This window comes from Euprymna scolopes, chromosome 11, assembly GCF_053919585.1.
Source record: "Euprymna scolopes isolate OS-2025 chromosome 11, ASM5391958v1, whole genome shotgun sequence".
Lineage (NCBI taxonomy): Eukaryota > Metazoa > Mollusca > Cephalopoda > Sepiida > Sepiolidae > Euprymna > Euprymna scolopes.
This window is the reverse complement of record NC_136492.1, coordinates 7,275,409-7,296,916: the sequence shown is the minus strand read 5'-3', so window position 1 is coordinate 7,296,916 and position 21,508 is coordinate 7,275,409.

The following is a 21,508-nucleotide window of genomic DNA, read 5'->3' as shown; positions in this document are numbered from 1 at the left end:
GTTACATACATCGTTACAAGGTCATTTGAGTTTTATAATTATATATATATATATATATATATATATATATATATATATATATATATATGTGTGTGTGTGTGTGTGTGTGTGTGTGTATATATATATATATATATGTATATATATATGTATATATATATATATATATATATATATATATATATATATATATATATATATATATATATATATGAGTAAAAATAAAATAAAAATACCAGCGATAATTGGCGTCCCTATTGCAGGGGGCATCCTCAGGAAAAGAAGAAGAAAACAATCATAGACTATACGTGGGTGAAAAGGAAACAACAATAAAATAAAAATACACACGTTATGGGTAGAATTCTAACACTGTTTCCTTTTCACTTACGTATACTCTGTGATCGTTCTTTTCCTTTTTATCATCTTGAGGATGTCCCCTGCAATAAGGGACGAAACGTTGATCACCATTTTATAAATTCTGTCGGGTTTTCTTTTCTCAAAACAACATATATATATATATATATATATATATATATATATATATATATATATTTGTGTGTGTGTATATGTGTCTGTAGATATATATATATATATATATATATATATGTGTGTGTGCGTATATATATATATGTGCATATATATATATATGTGTATATATATTTGTGTGTGTATATATATATGTGTATATATATATTTGTGTGTATATATATGTATATATACGTGTATATATATATGTATGTATATATATATGTGTGTGTATATATATGTGTGTATATATATGTATATATATATATATATATATATATATATACATTTGTTTTCATCGAAATCTATGAAATCGCCCATTTTTTAATCAATTTAATTGGGTGTTGTAATCAGAGACCAACTGCGCTGCACCCGCAAGAAAATTTACATGCCTTCTTGTAATGATTTAGTTCATAATTCATGGTAGTCCACATTGCACTGTAGAGAACCTACTGTTGATTTTATAAAATTATTTTTATATAATAGTTTGAATTAAAGTTTAAAATGCAAAAGTCAAGTATCATGGTTCAATTGTGTTCTACTCAACAACATTCATTTCGAATGAGCACCTTTCTTATCATTATATATACTAATATTCATAGATGTATTCATTTATTCAATAAGGATTATATATCAATTAGGGGTGTAGGATAAGTAAGAATCTTTATACCACGGTATTTTGAAGCCTAATGCTTCTCATCAGAAGAGGAGAGAAGATGCTGGGTAACATGATAGAGACGTGACGTCTAGCGATGGTTACATTCGGAGCGAAATAATTGTGCACTGAGAGATAAAATATTGAGACTGTTTGGGGGTGGGAGAACTAAATTGATCTCTGTGAGTATTGCTTTTATTATATAATGAAGGTACCTATTTACTATGCCTCCCCACGGGACAGAGTTAGACACCAGGGTCGTTTTTTTAACGTGGAGAAAAAGTAGAAAAATAAAAAAAAAATTGTCTCAGTCGTGAAGGACTGATCCTCCACTGAAAGAGAACAAGAAATGGAAGTGCAGCATCTGGAGTACAGATACTACACTTTCATCTTCATGTTTAATTTATTTCGTTTAAAGAAAAATTACAATTAAAAAAATTCCAATATAAAATTAAAAAATTTAAAAAAGTAAAATCTCCAAAAGACAAAACAAATTTAGGCACAAGGCCCTATAAGATCTGGGGAGGGGGTGTTGCAGGGTCTTTGTGACTAAAGTAAAAATTGGAGTCTTTGGCGGCTTACTCTTGACTACTACACTTTGAGATATTAAATCTTTTATTCATGTTAAAAAATACAGTCAAAATCAACGATGAACAAAAAACTTAGGCACATGACCAACTCAAAAGGGGGGATTTTGGGGGTCGTTGGTCATCCTTGTCACTCCAGAATTAAACAAAGTCAAAAGTTTCTCCCAGCTAGTATCTTCTTTCACCATAATACCGCATTCACCCTTTCATGTTGGGGGGCGTCCTAGTAACTCCCAATTTTTAAAACATTTTTACTTTGATCTTTGCCAAAAGGCCAAGAAGGTAGGTGTATAGCACATTTGTCATTGTGGGTTTTATACATACGTACAATATGCGTGATGGAACACTCGGTGAAAATATAGGGTAATTTAATTGAAAGAAGATGCTTATTTAATCATATGTTTTGGTATGTGTTACACCTTCTTTCTTCTTCTGATGAGGTCTAGCTATGTCAGAAATTTCGTGAAAAATATTGAATAATTCTACCCCGTCTTTCCAAGCTTTTAACTCCTCGAAAAATGTAATTCAAGCCCTATTTTTTTTTCAATTAAAGGAGCAAGGACTAAGGTTTCATTAAAAAAAAAATAAAAAAAATAAATAAAAACAAACAACGTGTTTAAAAAAAAAGGTTTTAAACTTCGGACTTTACAGATAAATTTCTAAAAAAAACACTTCTTTTTGTTTTAAATTTGAATATATTATTTATTGATCTTTTATCTTCAATTTGTGATATATAAAATTTTGGTTCTGTGAATGAATTATTTATTTTTTAATAGACATTTCAAAATGGGAGGCGTGAATTAATTCGACCCCCTGTCTTTCCAAGCTTATAACTACTCGAAAAATGTAATTAAAGCCCTAATTTTTCTTTCAATTAAAGGAGCAAAAAAAAAAAAGCAAAAAAAAAAAAAAAAAGAAACAAACAAACAACGTGTTTAAAAAAAAAAGATTTTAAACTTCGGACTTTACAGGTAAATTTCTAAAAAAAACACTACTTTTTTTTGTTTTACATTTGAATATATTATTTATTGATCTTTTATCTTCAATTTGTGATATATAAAACTTTGGTGAGTAAATTAATTTATTATTTTTTAATAGACACTTGAAAATCGGGGGGAGGCGTGAATTTAAAAAGAAACGTTTGTCTAAAATATTATATTCGGTTTATTGGAAAGAGCATAAAATTTCACATTGACCCTGAAACTATCGTAAAAATAGAATCAATAGAAAAAGTTTGATAGATTTTTAAAGTGTAAAAATTTAAAAATACTTAACTCGTAACCAGTGGTGGCTCATGCCTGAGATTAGTGGGGATGCTGCTTCAAAAATTTTACGTATTTTTTTAATATCGTGTAAAGGAATTCGAATATATAAATAAATATTTAATCAAATAATAAACAAACATTCAAATACATATTCAAATATATAACAAAGACAAATAATCAATCAGAAATGGATAATACGCAAAAACTTTTTTATTAAAAAGATTTTTTTAAATTATGTACACTTTACAGAATAAAAATAATATATATATTTATTCCTTTTCAGATTAAATAAAAGTTTGCGGGTTTTTTTTTTTGTTTTTTGTTTTTTTGCAAACAAACGAAAACAAACGAAAAACATTTTTAAAAATAACTTATTTTTTATAAAAACAAAAAAGAAAAACTTTGAAATTTATCTGCCTCCCTACGAGTGTTAATTTAGGAGTTTACTATTTGAAAATAGCGTTTTATTTAATAACAGTTTTATTTACAAAATTTATTTTTAAAGATGTATTTATAACAAAACGTATTTGTAAATAAAATGCAAAATAAAAAAGTTTACATTTTTATATAGTGAGCAAACAAACAAAAATATTTAAAGATACAAAATTTTATTTACAAATCTTTTAACAACTTGCTTTTTATATAAAAAGAACAAATTTGGCTATTTACTGACCTTCCCATACCGGTAAAGATCGACATAAAGTGGAGAGTTATTATAAGATAATAGGATGTCATATATAAGCATTATAAAATATCGAATTTTAATGTAACTTTCTTCCCCCAAAAACAAAAAAATTAAAATTGTCTCAGTCCAGAAGGATTTCTAATTACTTTTTTTTAATGCGTATTATCTGACCCATCTACTAACAAATTCAATGTAAAGTTTAAAAATGCATAATTATTAAAAAAAAACTATGTTTTTTTTTTACTTACAAACACATTTTAATTAAAAAATCTTGTGTAAAAAATCCATTTTTCAAAGTGTAAAACTTTGTCCTTGTCGGAGGCAAATAAATGCTAATTTTTTTATATCTAAAACATACACGCTAAAAAGATTTCTAACTAAAATATATTTTCAACATAAACTGTCTCTTCGCTTTTTTGCTTCTAGGAAAAAATGTAAACAGTTGTTTTTGTAAAGTTTAGTTGTTGCAAAATAAATAGCATTTAAAACTACTTTAAAGAAACAAACAAAAAGGCAGGTAGATGGAAAAGTAACTTTATTTTTATGGTAAAATTTATTTATTGTATATTTGGTTTTTACTCTTGGCCGCGTGTTAGCTTCACTGCTAAATTCCCGAATACTTTTAATAAATAAAAATAAACAGTTTCTGCATATTATATATTTCCGTCTGCTACCGACTTAAATCCCAACGCTAAAAGTGTGCGTATTAAAAAAAAAAATAGCACAATATTTTATGTACAAGAACACGTTATGTGCAGATTTTAATAATAATTTTAAAAAATATAAGTAAACCTCCTTTTTTTTTTTCAATAACAATGTTATCATATTTATACAGGCGCACACTCTAAGCAAACAACAAATTTCACGACACGGAACTGCGCCAAGCGACAGTTCTTCAAGCAGCTTTCATCGGCTGCCTAAAGCGTCTAATCCGCGCATGCGTACAAGAGAATTTCATTAAGAAAGTGTAACTGTGAATTTCACAGCTCCAAGCAAGTTTTATTTTTGTTATCATATGAATTTGGAGATACCGACATTAAAGTTAATGATTTTATAATGTACACATAGAAAAAATAAAATAATAATAATAATAATAATAATAATAATAATAATAATAATAATAAACAAACGTATTATTTTTAATTTTATCATTAATATTGTGTAGAAATAACTTGGGGGTGCTGCAGTCCCACAGTTCCATGCACGAGCCGCCACATTCAATTAATTTCATTACTGTTTTTTAAAAAATAAAAAAAATATTTCTATTACTTTTTATACAACTTTAATAGTTTATTTTGGAAAATCCATAAAGAAAATAAACAACCCACTTTTAAAAGAGAAATTACGAGTTTTTTATATTTTATTCGCAGTTTCGTGTTAGGGGTGTCAAAAATTCCTACAAAAATTCTGATACACTTAATGGTGGTCCCACATTATTATGCTAAAACTGGAAGATAAGCTAGCTTATTAGAAGACGCCAACAAGGTTTGAATTTAAAGAAACTTCATAAGTAACCGTGAACATGTTATTTTGGCGATAGTTTAGAGTAAGTAACAGGGTGGGGGAATAAAAAAATGGCGCTCGACTTCCTATATTTCAAAAGCAAATAAGGTTTTATGGCTAACATAAAGTATTATTGTGATTTAAAAATTTTTGTCGCAACAAATTGGCCTTTGGTTGGGAGCAAAGTCTAGTATCTGTTTACTTTCTAAAATAAAAATTAAAAAAAATAATATTTCTATTACTTTTTATACAACTTTAATAGTTTGTTTTGGAAGTATAATCCATAAAGAAAATAAACAACCCACTTTTAAAAGAGAAATTACGAGTTTTTTTTTTTTTAATATTTTATTCGCAGTTTCGTGTTAGGGGTGTAAAAAATTCCTGCAAAAATCCTGATGCACCTAGATGAGGTCTTTTTTTTTTGTTTGTTTGTTTTTTGTTTTTTTGTCCAACACTTCTTGCCGACAGATTGTGCGCTTTCAGCTAACTGGAAATTCCACTGCATTCAACTTGTCTATCCAATGCCTACAAGTGCAACAATAGAATTGACTTGCACTCGACTCCGTTTACCAGAAGCTGAGCAACAACGCTATCACCATGGTAACCAAACGTCTAAATAACCTAAATAGTTTGACCATCCAAATATACTTTCTCCACTTCTTAGTTCTCGTCCGTCCGCAAATGTTTTAAACTTTATTGAACGTAAACTAGTTCTTGTAATATTCATTGTGACGGCGGTTGTAAAAACGTCCAAGAGGGAAGAAAGCATCAACGGCTGCCGCGACAAAACCAACCATCACCTTGACGCCGACTGATAGACCCGTCTCCATAGTGACGAAAATGACATCGATATTCCAGGTTGCACGCACATCGTCTCTTCGCGAAATAAAAGAAAAGACGTCGAGGTTATAGTTAATATTGTCTGGTCATTCGGGCTCGGATCACAGTGTAGTATCTGTTGTATACTAAAGTAATTTTTATTACATTAAAAAGAACCTTTTGCTTTCGTGAGGAAACAAATAAATACCAATATTGTCTGATCTTTTTAACTTCCGGTTTCTACTGTCCATTTTACTGAATGATTAGTCATTATCAAGCGGAAAAGAAAGACATTCTTAAGATGAAAGTCCATCCCCCCCCCCGTATAAACTGAGATATTAAGATATACTATTTGTTTTATGTGCGTACGTGTGTGCACGGGACAGAGAGAGAGAGAGAGAGAGAGAGAGAGAGAGAGAGAGAGAGAGAGAGAGAGAGAGAGAGAGAGAGAGAGAAACAAAAACGTAAATTAGTTGCCGACACACTTTTGTCACACATTGTCGCCAATGGCTATATCGATTTCCTTAAATTGATTTGTAAATTGACACAAAACAATCTAATAATGAGAGTAAGAGAGGGAGAGAGAGAGAGAGAGAGAGAGAGAGAGAGAAAGAAAGAGAGAGAGAGAGAGAGACTGAGGAGTCCTAGAGTGGATGAAACGCCGAATATTCAGTGTAGCTTAATCGCCATATATATTTTATAAATTACTAACTAGCTCTACCTACGTATTGAGCACTTTTGAAGTAAATACTTAAAGTTTACGCATAAATCTATACTTTCGTATATTAATTTTATGTGAGTAAATTAAGTAGTTATATATATATATATATATATATACATATATATATATATATATATATATATATAGATATATTTATATATATATATATATATATATATATATATATATATATATATATATATATATATATATATATATATATATATATATATATATATATAAGTAATTTTTTGTATGGTTTCAAATGTTAAAAACTTCAAATATATATATATTCATTTCCGATGGAAATTATCAGACTGAATGCATGGATTTACATTTTATGATCGTTTTTATAGTTAAGCATTGCAACTTGCACCACTTGTCAACCAGTCCTTTATTTTATGTGCGTACGTGTACACGCGCGAAAAAGACAAACAGAATATAAGTTAGTCGGCGACACACTTATTTTGTCTCTCATACATTGTCGCTATGGCTAATATCGATTTCCTTAAACTGATTTGCAAATTTACACAACACAATCTAATGAAGAGAGAGAGAGAGAGAAAGAGAGAGAGAGAGAGAGAGGGGGAGATAGGAGGGAGATAGGGGTGAGAGAGCGGATATAAACAAGCAGCGAGGAAAGGGTAAGGATCAGAGGACGATAGTAAAAGAGCGAATGTTAGAGAAAAAGAGAGACAGAGACAGAGAGACAGAGAGAGGGGAGAGGAGAGCAGTAGCAGTATGGATGGAAAGAGAGCGAGATAATAGAGGAAGGAGGAGTGGGAGGTGCATGAATAGCTTTACAAATATACAAAGGGACGGACGGTAATAAGGATTGATGAGTGTCACGTGATCGGCGAGACAACACCGTGATGATCGGCACTGGTGGAAATGAGGTAGAAATTGATTGTTCAAGATGACGGCTCAACAAAAATTTGTTTACATTAGACTTGAAACAAGCTGGTGGTATTGCGTTGTACAGAAGGGCACATCTAAGAAATAATCTCAGCTCACTAAATTTTCGTTTAGTTTTAAGCACAGATAAGACAGTGGTTTTAGCTAGATGAGTTTTTGCTGTGAATGTTTTACCGATAAAAATTATCCACGGACATGTGTTTCGCTGTGAACGGCTCATCAGCGTGATTAAACTCAGCGAGATTCGAAACCAGAACTCCAGTGACGATCTCGGTATTTAAAAAAAAAAAATTTTTTTTTATAAAACTTAAGAATCTGCACGGAATTTCGAACGAAACCTTTATTTAATTCACATGAGTAACATGTTCGTGTTCAACCAGTCAAGTACTTGGTAAAATTCAGTTGTGACACGCATCTAGAGGTTGAAGGTTCAATCCTCAGCAGTGCGGGTGATACTTAGAATACAATTGGGAAATACTAAGTATTTCGATTTTTATCCAATCATGGCTGACGTAATTAATTGTTTTGTTTTCAGAGGAAATAACTAGCAAAATAAGAATATAGAAACGCTATAGAATTGCTACTTATATGGCGACTGAATCGCGAAGAGATTTGTACGAACGCAAAAAAGCAAATTTCTTTCATTGCTGCACTCTTTTGTCGTCCGCTTCTTTGGACTGCGTTTCACTCTCAAAAGAAAATAAGTTTTCACACAGACGTGTTAACTCAATGTATTTTCAACCTATGGTTAACCATAGGTTGAAAATACATTGAGTTAACACGTCTGTGTGAAAACTAAGAATTCTCGGGTAAATTCGACACATTACTGTCAAAATTTCCAATCCCACAACACGAACACTGTTGTCAAAATTTCCAATTCCGCAACTCGACACACTGTTGTCAAAATTTCCAATCCCACAACTCGACACACTGTTGTCAAAATTTCCAATTCCACAACTCGATACACTGTTGTCAAAATTTCCAATTCCACAACTCGACACACTATTGTCAAAATTTCCAATTCCACAACTCGACACACTGTTGTCAAAATTTCCAATTCCACAAATCGACACACTGTTGTCAAAATTTCCACTTCCACAACTCGACAATCTATTGTCAAAACTTCCAACTCCAAAACTCGACACTCTTTCAAGTTAACTTGCACACGACTACGTACATAGCACGCCTTGTTTCAACTCGTTTTCCTGTTCGCTTCACGACCGTTTTTATTCAGCCGTGTCATTTGAATAGAAATAACGACACTCCGCGTCGCTCACGTGACCGTTAACCATAAAACCGACTGGGAGTCGCCAATTTAGCTTTTCTGTCTTTCTTTCTTTATTTATTTATTTCTTTCCCCCCTTTTTTTTACACGACCAATCCTTTGAAGCACGCCACACATACTAGCCAAGTAAGTTACGATTTTCTCGACACAGCCAACGAAAGCCATTTCAAGCCCCCAAAGTAGCAAATCCATGTCAAAACATTATTCATATGAACAATTAGACTTGTGACTACTCATTTTTTTTTTTTTTTTTTTTTTTACCAAATACTACTTTCCGTATTGAAAACAATTTTATTATACTTGCGGCGAAGGGAGGGGTGCCTAGCTTTCCTCAGTCATAAAATACGCTTAAATATATTTTAATTCATGCAAATTTTGTATTTATTACTAAAGAACAAATTCTCCATTGAATATTATATTGTACCTAATATATAGTACTGATTTCAAAAGAAAAAAAATGATTGGTTACTATCAACTAGAATCAAAGCCAAAACATTTAGCGCTCTAGCCGCGCTCCCTACCTGTAAGCCTATCGACAGATAAGAAAGATTTAAAATTAAAACATTTCAAGCTACCTTTGAATTTGCACATGCGCACGAGTAATAGAAATGTGTCGGCAAGTTGAAATTAACAATTTAACATTTCAACTTGCCGACATATTTCTTTGGGCGTTATCCATCCGTCAAAACAAAGATTTTACTCGTCATAAGCCATCTTTGGTGTATGATTACTATTTCCTATTAATTTCAGTGTTATGTATGACCAGTAGTTTAATAGTTTATCGGTTAAATGTTTACACACAGACACACTCATATACATGCATCTACTGTTATATTTATATAGAAACGCGCTGTTGGTCCCATTTCTCCTAAGATCAAAGAAGGAAACTTGTGTTTCCTTTTTTGGTCTGACGAGCTGGGTCTCTTTAAATAGAGATTCTGCTGAAACATGTATGCACATATGCAACCAATAATGTTTGTATAATAAACAGACTATATACCAGATCTGTCCTGCATTGAGCACTCTTTAATAATCACGCGTGTATCATTGGATTTACATCTAGGAAACCAATCTACATAACAATTACACACACACACACACACACACACACACACACACACACACACACACACATATATATATATATATATATATATATATATATATATATATATATATATATATATATATATATATGAGCAAACACTTAATAAAATATGTTAAAAAACACTTTGAAATGAGTTAAAAACATATTTAATCTGAAAAGGAAACACTAGATGAATGGATAGTCCTTAATCCGCGGAGTTTCGAAGAACAAATGGTGGGACAGTGTCTGTATGAGGACTATTTTGGAGGGGATAATGAGTGTTGTTAGTGTTAGGATGGCTGTTAGCAGAAATATTATTATTCTCATTATTATTATTATTATTATTATTATTATTATTATTATTATTATCATCATCATCATTATTACTAGTTATATGATTGTAGATGGAAGGGCTGCTCGAATGGTGTATTGGATTAGTAACTATATCAGATGGAGGATGGGAAGAAGAATAACTTGAAGACGAAATATTAGTGTCTGTTATGGAAGGATTGCAGAGGATTCTGTTTTATTCTTTAAACTTTCCTATCTATCAAATATATCAATCTACCCAAACTTTCATATCTTGTATGTATATTTACTTAAATTTTACTATATGAATTTACTTCCCTTTTTTTCCTGAAATTGCAGATACCGGCCATCTTCTCCCCTTAAATAATTTTTATTTTTTATTTTTATTCTTATTTTATTTTATTTTATGTTATATATTATATCTTATATTTTATTTTTTATTATATTTTATTTAATAGGTAATAGAGCTTATAATATGAGCAAACAGTTAATAAAATATGTTAAAAAACACTTTGAAATGAGTTAAAAACATATTCTTTATTTTATATTTATTTATTATATATTTATTTATTTTTATTTTCCTTTTTTATTTTCCTTTTAGTCTCGTTTAACAACTCTTGCTGACATTTTTTTAGTGATGACTAATTGATTTCAGTTGACCTATATTATTTTTCCCTATATATATTTTCGCGCCTTTAACATTTCCTGTCTGGGTCATTTTGACTTTTGTTTCCCTTTATTTTATATTTAACTTTATCTTTTTTTTCTCTCCTTTCTCTTCCCAGATCTTTTTTATTTATAGTTATGTCTCGGAAGTAGAGTGAAAAGTACATCTTATTTTTCTTTTATTAATATTATTTTTTTCCTTGTACACATTTTTGTGAATTATTCCATGGATTTCTGCCTTTGGATTATTATGGACCATCTTCTTCCAATTACGGGATTTCTTTGGATTTTACTTGTACAAATGGAAATTCTTTTAACTTTCTTGAAGTTTTACATTTGGATTTTACCGTCACTGGATTTTTTATCTTCCACCAGACTATCCATTCATGTGTAATCACCTTTTTCTTTACCATATTCCCTCTGCTTAACTTATTTTGTTTTCAAGTAAGATCTTTGACTTACTTGTTGTTTCATCAAATGCTTCTGCATGCAAAATCCGATCCCGCATTTTGCTAAGTCCTACCTTCTGATGAGAAGGAGAGTATTTCTTCGAAACTCCATGGATTAAGGACTATCCATTTATCTAGTGTTTCCTTTTCAGATTAAATATGTTTTTAACTCATTTCAAAGTGTTTTTTAACATATTTTATTAACTGTTTGCTCATATTATAAGCTCTATTTCCTATTTGGTTTTATCGAGCTTTATACGAAAGTATAGATTTATGCGTAAACTTTAAGTATTTACTTCAAAAGAGCTCAATACGTAGGCAGAGCTAGTTAGTAATTTATAAAATATATATGGCGATTAAGCTACACTGAATATTCCGCATTTCATCCACTCTAGGACTCTTCAGGCTTATGCGCGAATTCTGTGGTTGTTTATCGTTTTTATATGCTAAAAACGATAAACAACCACAGAATTCGCGCATAAGCCTGAAGAGTCCTAGAGTGTATGAAACGCGAAATATTCAGTGTAGCTTAATCGCCATATATATTTTATATATATATATATATATATATATATATATATATATATATATTAAAATGTTTGACTCGTGTCTAGATAACCTACATCTAAAATTTCAAGAGTTTAAACCCAAAATTGGCGGACGAGTTTGTTAGAGTCTGCAATGGTCAACTTATTCAGCTTTGACCACTTGGTAGCCAAATTTTAACCCCAAAACTGACTAAAAAGGTTGTTGCATACCTGAATACTCTTTGTATAAAATTTCAAATGCTTAGACCCAAAATTGGCTGAATAGTTTGCTAGAAATCGCAAAGGTAAAATCTTTTGAACTTTGACCTCTTGGCAGCCAAATTTTCGGCACAAAAACCGATTAAAAAGCTTGACCTATGTCTGAATACACTTTATGAAAAATTTAAAATGTTTAGACCAAAAATTGCCTGGGAGGTCAAATTTTTTAAAATTTTGACACCAATTTTTACCCCTTAACATTTATTGTTTTGGGCTCGAATCAAGTTAAAAGATTTGATCCATGTTCAAGGAACCTACATCTAAAATTTCAAGTGTTTAGACCCAAAATTGGTTTCAAAGGTTAAATCGTTCAACTTTGACCCCTTGACAGCCAAATTTCTGACCGAAAACCAATTTAAAATATTTCCCCAAATCTCAATACCCCTTATGTCAAATCTCGAATATCTAGACTGAAAATTGTCAGAGTAATTTGGTAGGGAAATGTACACACACACACACACACACACACACACACACACACACACACACACACACACATATATATACATATATAATGAATCGGTCAAATGTTTCCCATCATTGTTAACACGATTGTAGACGTTCACGAATGTTTTCAATAACTCGACGGATCATTTCGGGTGGACTAGCAACAATTTCAAAACAAATAACTCGTTTTAATTCTTCAAGAAATCGAGGACTTTTTGCTTCAAATATCCCAACAAGAAAAAAGTCGCGAGGATTTAGATCGGGCGATCTTGCGGGCCAACCAATATCACCACGCAAACCCACGAAATCAGATGATTCGAGAACATTTCCGTTAAAAAATGCATAAATACAGACATAAATTAAATTTTGACATTATTAAAATAAAATGACATTCTACGTATATATAAAAATATTTTTGGTCTCCCCGACAAAAGGAGAGTGGTTCTGTAAATCCACTCTTGTCCGTTCGTCTGTCTGTACTTTTCTCAATATCTACGCCTTGGATTTTTTTGAAATTTTGCACAAACATTAAACATGATATGAGTAAAAAAGTAACAGAACGGATTTTCCGGGAAAACTCCGGTTGCCCCCCCCCAGGATGTCTTTCGGTTTAAAATGGTTAAAACTAACACTTTTGTACTTATTAAAAAAAAAATTGATGCCTTGGATTTTTATAAAACTTTCTGAAAAGTTGTAACTAACCGATTTCTATATAATTCTTTTTCTCTAGACTTGGTGAGAACTCTTGGGCGTGCCCCAGGGGCTCTTTTAGGGCTAATAAAAACACTCCATATTTTCCAAAATGTTCTGTCTATGTCTATTTAGCAGTTTTGCATGGTGCTGAACTCAAATTTAAATATTTTAAGGCCTTGGGGACTTCTGGGGCTAAATGGGGGTGAGGGGCAAATGATGGATTTCTTTTTCTTTTTTTTTTTTTTTTGCATGGTGCAGAACTGAAATTTACATATGTTAAGCCCTAAAACAGAACCGCTGGTTCATTTTCATCAGGATTTGACGTCCCTTGGGGACTTCTCGGGCTAAATGAGGCGTCTTAATCATTTTTTTTTTTTATGCAGTCACAGGGGACCATGCATGCTTCACTTGTCTAGTTAGTTGTCATCTAATTAACCTTTTTTTTTTTTAACCTACAAAAATGTCAGATCATTTTGGGGCACCCTATATATATATATATATATATATATATATATATATATATATATATATATATATATATATATATATATATATGTACACCTTCTCTCCAGTCTTTATCTCGCTAGTTATTAGATTATTTTGCGTGTTCAATTTACAGATCAATTATGGGAAATCGATACAGCCATGGCGACTATGCGTGAGACAGAAGAAAATAACTGGGTCGACAAACGATGGGACAGATCAGACACACAAAACGCGAACACCTGACAAAATGGAACACCAAGAGAAACAGAATGTCCACGAAACACGTGCACAAGTACAGCCATGCACACATATCCATACGCAACAGTACAACAGGTCAGTCAAACGTTTATCGGCTCTTTTATACAACGAAGGCGCGCGCGAAACTTCACGTTCTGCTTTTGGTTTATAAACGCAAATTCCACAGTTGAAACGTTTTAAAAAATACTTTTTAATTTCGAAAATTCGCGAGGCAATCAACAAGTCGGTCATTTTGATTAATTTTCTAACGTACGAGCACATCTCCCGCGCCGGGACTCGAAGCGGAACCTGTCAACCAGATCGCATCTAGCCATCAGATCAACCAGGCCGGTTTCGCACCTCTCCGACCCTCTAGCTCCGCCCTCCTACCTGTTCTACACTGGGGTCAAGGATGGCATTCCAATCCCCCCCCCCAATAGAACTGCGCTTTGGACCCGCGACAAATTGTCGAGATTGCGGAAGGAGGAGACCCTCTCTCGAGCGGTGCTAGGTATATGAACCGCAACAACCCGCAATATTCATTCATTCATTTAATTGGCAAAAAATAAATGCACAAGCGAATGCCATTTACAAGGGGAAAAGTTAATTAGAATTTAGGGGCTATGTTCAAAGAGATGCTATTCAAAGGGGAAACCCTGGATCCCCGACCATCCTCTGTCCAAGGCCGTCTTGAAGCCCCATAATGTATGCTGATTTACGACTTCATCGGATAACTGGTTCCGTGGAGATGCCATTCGAACTGAGAATGCTACTTGGCGTCGAAGCCTCCGGACCTATCGGATGTAGACCTTTTTCCCAGAGCCCGCGATCCGAGGCAGAGGTTAAAAGGCCACACCGTTCATGGAAGATGCTGTAGGCGAGAATAAGGTCATCTTGAAGCCTCCTGCGCTCAAGGGGGAAAAAAAGATTTAGAGCACTTTAACGTTGCTCATAGAATAGACTTCTGATGCCAGCCACCATTTTCGTCACCAGGCGCTGAACCGTAACCATCATCATAGATGGCCTGTCAGCTAAAAAATGACGTCATCACCATAAGTCCTAGTAAGCCAGATAAGTGGAACACAGACTGTCGATAATGAGCAGAATTTTTTACAGAAAGCGTTAGAAAACTTCAAAATTGGATTAAAAAAGATACACATGATACTTTGTACTGAAACTCATCCAATATTAATAATTAAAAATATTAATAATAAAAAACGAATTGAAAGGGAGAAAAGGTGTTAAAAAGTTTAAAAAGAAAAGGAATACGATTTGATTTGTATGAAACTGAAGTTTATTCAATAGAAATAAATAAAAATGAACAATAAATATTTTTTTAAATAAAAAACAATATTTTAAAAATCAAAACTGAAAAACAAACGATAAATTAGTTTAACTGAAATACGAACAATAAATTTGTTCAACTGAAATACAAACGATGAATCAGTTTAACTGAAAAACAAACAATAAATTAGTTTAACTGAAAAACGAATAATAAATTGGTTTAACTGAAAAACGAACAATAAATTAGTTTAACTGAAAAACGAACAATAAATTAGTTTAACTGAATAACGAACAATAAATTAGTTTAACTGAATAACAAACAATAAGTTAAAAATTAAATTCAAACAAATGTTAGTATAAACAAAGTTACTGAGGTAGAAATATTTCAAACATTGAATATTAAAACGTTTCAAAAATATGTTGTAGAATTTAATTAAAAGTTTGAATTTTTCTTTTTCTGATATTTTTTTTACTAATATTATCATTCTCTTTGCGACAAAAATTGTTTATAAGGGAATTCGATGAACTCCATATCAGCATTTTTTTAATTTGCTGAATAGTGTGATCTTCGTCACAAGAGTCAACATGAAATAATCGATTTCGACCAGCCAAAATATTTAAAGTTATGTACATGGCTAATGTTCTCTGATGAATCGAATGTAAAAAAAGAATCGCATTTTGTAAGTTTGTTTATAACTATATAATTATATAAGACAAAATTATTAGTTATATCATTTGGGTATAGCAGAGAACTTCTGTTAATACCATGAAAGTAGCTGTTTAATCCAGCTATTTCTTCAACAGCCTTTCTCCCGGATATTAAATTTTTTCAGCTATTGCATTTCAGTTTTTTTAAACTGCATGAAAGCAATAACCTGCTAAGTATAATATAACAGGAAGTACTTCCTTGCATTGATTAACATCATCTTTTGTTACATCTATGTTAAATTTATAAACATGTAACTCTTGCTCCCTTGTCATTTCATCCCAGTTAGTTTCTTTTAAATTTTTCAATTCAATAGTTCGATTATTAATTGGTAAGCTCAATTTTAAAACTGACAACATTCTGAGCTTTTTTTCACATTCATACACCTGACGTATCGATATATTATATTGATCTCCACTAAGTTGTCGATACTGGCCAAACCTTGCCTCAAGGTTATCTGTCTGAAACTTTCCTGGTAATATATACATCATGTTCAGTACATTTATACAATATTTAGTCAATTCTAAAATTGTGTAAGTAGTATGGTGCAAAGCAGTATATATCTCCTTTGTTAACTTACCAGTTCTTCCAGGAATGCTATTCCAAGTTTCTAACCAGTCACAGAACATATTTAGGAAACTATAATTATCACTTACCACTTACTTAATGTAAGTGGATTAGCATATTTATTACGAAATCGACAACCTTTATATGGTGTTTTCACATTCAGTATTGTCCACCAAATATAAAATATTGTAATGCATTCTGCGATTTCTGCATAATTTGGCAAGCATTCCTGTTTTCCTAAGGTTAGCAAACCTTGAATAGTATATTCGTTGAAAATTTGCAAAACCAAATTAACGTTTTGCCTTTCAAAAGTAGTCGGAGAAAGAGCTTTTGAAGTCAACTTATATTTCACAAGAGATTGACATTCTAGGGCATAAAGTTTATGTAAATCGCATTGAAATTTTGCAGAAATAAGTAGTTATCAAGATATAAAAAGTTGTTTTATGCATTGTATTCTTTGGCGGACATCTTTTTTACGCGCGTACGTGCGCGCCATAAAGATGGCCGCCAAAGAATACAATGCATAAAACAACTTTTTATATCTCGATAACTACTTATTTCTGCAAAATTTCAATGCGATTTCCGGATTCAGGATAGTCGAAAACCTATAAAAGTAGTCATTTAAAAGAAAATTGTGGAGGTGGATCTAATCTAAAAATTTACCTATTTTTCTTTCATTAATAATTAATAATAATAATAATAATAATAATAATAATAATAATAATAATAATAATAATAATAATAGTTTACACACTTGTTTGACCATTAAATTATGAATTAATCAAAATTGTTATAAAGCTTTAATTTAATGGTAACCATCTTACAGCTGGAAACTTCAATATAACAATATAATTTGGTAAATAAATAAATCGGTATTTATGCAGTTTACGTAACTAATAACAGGTATTAGTGCAGTTTAACATCTACAAACAAATCGTTTTCATTTTAGGAGAGTTCCGTCCGCGCAACGTAAAAGTTAACAAAGCCTTACCTCCTCCACGTGCCAAAAGTGGCCTTTTAAATTTGCTTTCATAAGTGCCTAATAAAGTTATTTAGAAACCTATTCTTAATTTAAGGAGAGGGGTGGCTTACTTTATTCTCATCTAACAATTTAATAAGCAAAAAATAACATAAAAAATTGGGAAATTTCTGTAAATTAACACAGTACAAAAAAAAGGAGAAAATACAAAAAAAAAAAGATATTTTTTTACAACCTGGCCCAGCGTAGTATAAACACCCCAACCTCCCCATATTAAGAACGGCTTTCGGAATAAACACCCCTGAACCTCCCCATGTTAAGAACGGCTTTCGAGGTTGGGGTGCTTATTCCGAAAGCCGTTCTTAACATGGGGAGGTTGGCGTGTTTATAATACGCTGGGACACGTCGTAAAAATTTACGATTTCAAAATAGCACGAATCACTTTGCATTAGCACCTACACACTTGCCTGAAGAATCCTATAAATATTGCACAGTAAAATAGTTGAACTAAAAAGATAAATGATTTTTCTTATTTAGAATTATTTAAACAAGGAATTTCGTTTTTACGATATCGCGTTTATTAAATTGTTAGGTGAAAGTACATAATATTTTCACCATACTCCCCATTTTAAATAAGTTTCTAAATAATAATTTATTATTTCAGCACATAACTTAAATTACATGTAAAATTCATTTTTTATATACATACTTTCATTTTTATTTTAAAATACGTTCTAAAAAATAAATAAATAAAAATAAAAAAGGCGCTTTTTTTTTTTTAATTTCTCAAACATTTTAACATCTACTCTGCTATATTTAGATGGAGTAAAATCCTTTCTTTTTATTGCATTAATCCACTTTTTTTAGGGGGGGGGATGAAGCACGGTAACTTTTGGTCCATTTTCGTAGTTACCTCGGCGTTTTGGAACTATACATCTCGACGGCATATTTAAATTCATTTAACCCTCCAAAACTTTAAACCAACTTCCGGTTTAGTCATGAGACACGTGACCAAATTTCAACAGACCGATGTTCATGACATCACCAGACTAAATTATAGTCGTCGCTAGGCCATCATATTACGGTTGCCAAGGCTGAACCCGTTCGAGATGCTGGACGTCCTTCTAGCAGTGTTGAAAGAATGAATGTTTTAGATATAACACGTGTTCTAGCAGTGTCAGAAATTTCGTGAAAATAGTGAATAATTCCACCCCATCTTTCCAAGCTTATAACTCCTCGAAAAATGCAATTCAAGCCCTAATTTTTTTTCAATTAAAGGAGCAAGGACCAAGGTTTTATTTAAAACAAAAAACAAAAAAAAACAATGTGTTTTTTTTTTTTTAAAGGTTTTAAACTTCGGACTTTACAGGTAAATTTCTAAAAAGGGATTTTTTTGTTTTGTTTTAAATTTGAATATATTATTTATTGACCTTTTCTCTTCAATTTGTGATATATAAAACTCTCCGACATAAATTAATTATTTACTTTTTAAGAGAAAGTTGAAAATGGGTGACACTTGGGGGGGGCGTTAATTTAAAAAAAAACGTTTGTCTAAAATATTATATTCTGTTTATTGGAAAGAACATAAAATTTCACATTGACCCTGAAAATATTGTAAAAATAGAATCAATAGAAAAATTTTGATAGATTTTTAAAGTTTAAAAATTGAAAAATATTGAGTTCGGAAAATTCATTACTGTTTAAAAAAAATATATATTTCTATTACTTTTAAAACAACTGTAATAGTTTATTTTGGAAGTATAATCCATAAAGAAAATAAATAACCCACTTTTAACAGAGAAATTACGAGATTTTTATATTGTATTCGCAGTTTCGTGTTAGGGGTGTCAAAAATTCATACAAAAATTCTGATACTGCTAGTCCTTCACATCCTAAGGGGATGTACGGGCATACCGTGCACTGACAACGACCAGCCTGCTCGCCTCGTCCCTAGGGACAACGTCTACCGTCGCAGACAGGGTACGTTTCACCAGCGGGGAGACGCCCTCCTCCTGCGGATTCCCCTATGCTGAAAAGACATCGTAGTCTCTAGACAGCACTTAACAATCCACAGATGAAACAAAGTGCGTCTCCTGCATCGCAGCCATATCTATTTCCAGAGACAAGAGGTCTCTCTGGACGTGATCTGCCCGGCTTGTGGACATCAAGCCTCTCGCATACAGACTTGCCAAGTTAAAAGACATGATGGTTACTTACATAGGAAGTGTTGCACCCGGTTCCTAAGTCTTCCGGAGGGAGGACGCCGACGCTATACGCCATACTCAAAGTTGTAAATTCTCTAATGTTCTGCCCGGGCTATGTTCTCGTAACTGGTTGATTTGGAAATAGATTAATTTTAGAGAACAAAAGAAAAAACTGGTTATATTGGGAACGACGAATCGAAGAGGGGATTTAGAGAGTCGGTGAGTCAACACGAAAGACGTTCTAATCTTGTAATTAATCAACACCTGGGAAGAAGAATCGGGGGTGGGACGTAGAATTTGGGTCCTCAAAGAATTACCTGGCGGCTTGCGGCTCAACCCGACTTGCATTTGTTTGAATACCGAAAAATAAAGCTACGCTTAAAACTGGAACAAAAGGCATGTCTGTTATTGTTTGTGTCAAAGAAATAAACCATGTCACCTTAATGTTGAATATTTACTGTTGTGCAATCGCTTCTTGGGTACACATACTGTATATACAATATCTGTTTACTGTATGAGTTTAAACACACGTACACGCAACGCATCGATACGATAGATAACGTATACGCTTATTTAATTTCCCAATTATTATGAAGTGCGTTGTACATACGTGTATAAGACAAACGTTTATACGTACTACATGTAAAATATCCATACTTACCTTGTCATGTAACATGTCATTATTTACTCCCACTTGTTATGTAACATGTCACTATTTACTCCCACTTGTTATGTAACATGTCACTATTTACTCCCTCGTTATGGAACATGTTACTATTTACTCCTACTTGTTACGTAACATGTCACAATTTACATCCATTATGTAACGTGCTTGTATTTACCCCCGTTATATAACAACTCACTATTTACTCCATTATATTACCGGTTCTTGCTTACCTCATTATGTAACGCTTCACTGTTTACCCCAGTTAATGTGACCTGTCAGTATTGCCCCGTTATATAACATGTTACTATTTACCTCAGTATGTAAAAGTACACTATTTACCCCATTATGTGACCCGTCGTTGTTTACCTCGTAATGTAGTTTGCCAGTATTTGCCCCTTTCTGTAACATGTTAGTATTTACCCCTCGTTATTTATGTGACCGGTCAATGTTGAGCCAGTTGTGTAACCTCTCAGTATTTACCCCGTATTGCCCCGTTCTGTAACATGACGTTAGTTACTTTCCGTTATGTAACTTGTCATTAGTTGCCTGTTGTGTAACATGTCATGACCGGTCATAGTTAATTATGTACGAAAAAATCTTTACGTGTTACAACACGTAAATATTTTTTCGTTACGTAATATGTAATTATTTGCCCCGTTATGAAACCATGACATTTTTGTAGGTTAGAGTGATCTTTTTCTAGGGCATTAGCTTTTCAAACCTCATTTTTCCGACCCTTGTGTTACATCTTCCCGCCATAGGAGGGGAACAAGCATCCGGGTTACTGGTGTATTTTAAAAAATATTTCTTTTTTTTTTTTTTTTCTTTTGATGAGGTTGAGGTAGTTGGGTGAGGAGGGTTCTGTGTTCCATCAATCATTTGCGAAAACAGACTACGACGACGACGAATTGGTGACATATTTTTGGTAAACGGTCGTGTTTCAATATCGAGAGCGCCGAGGGTC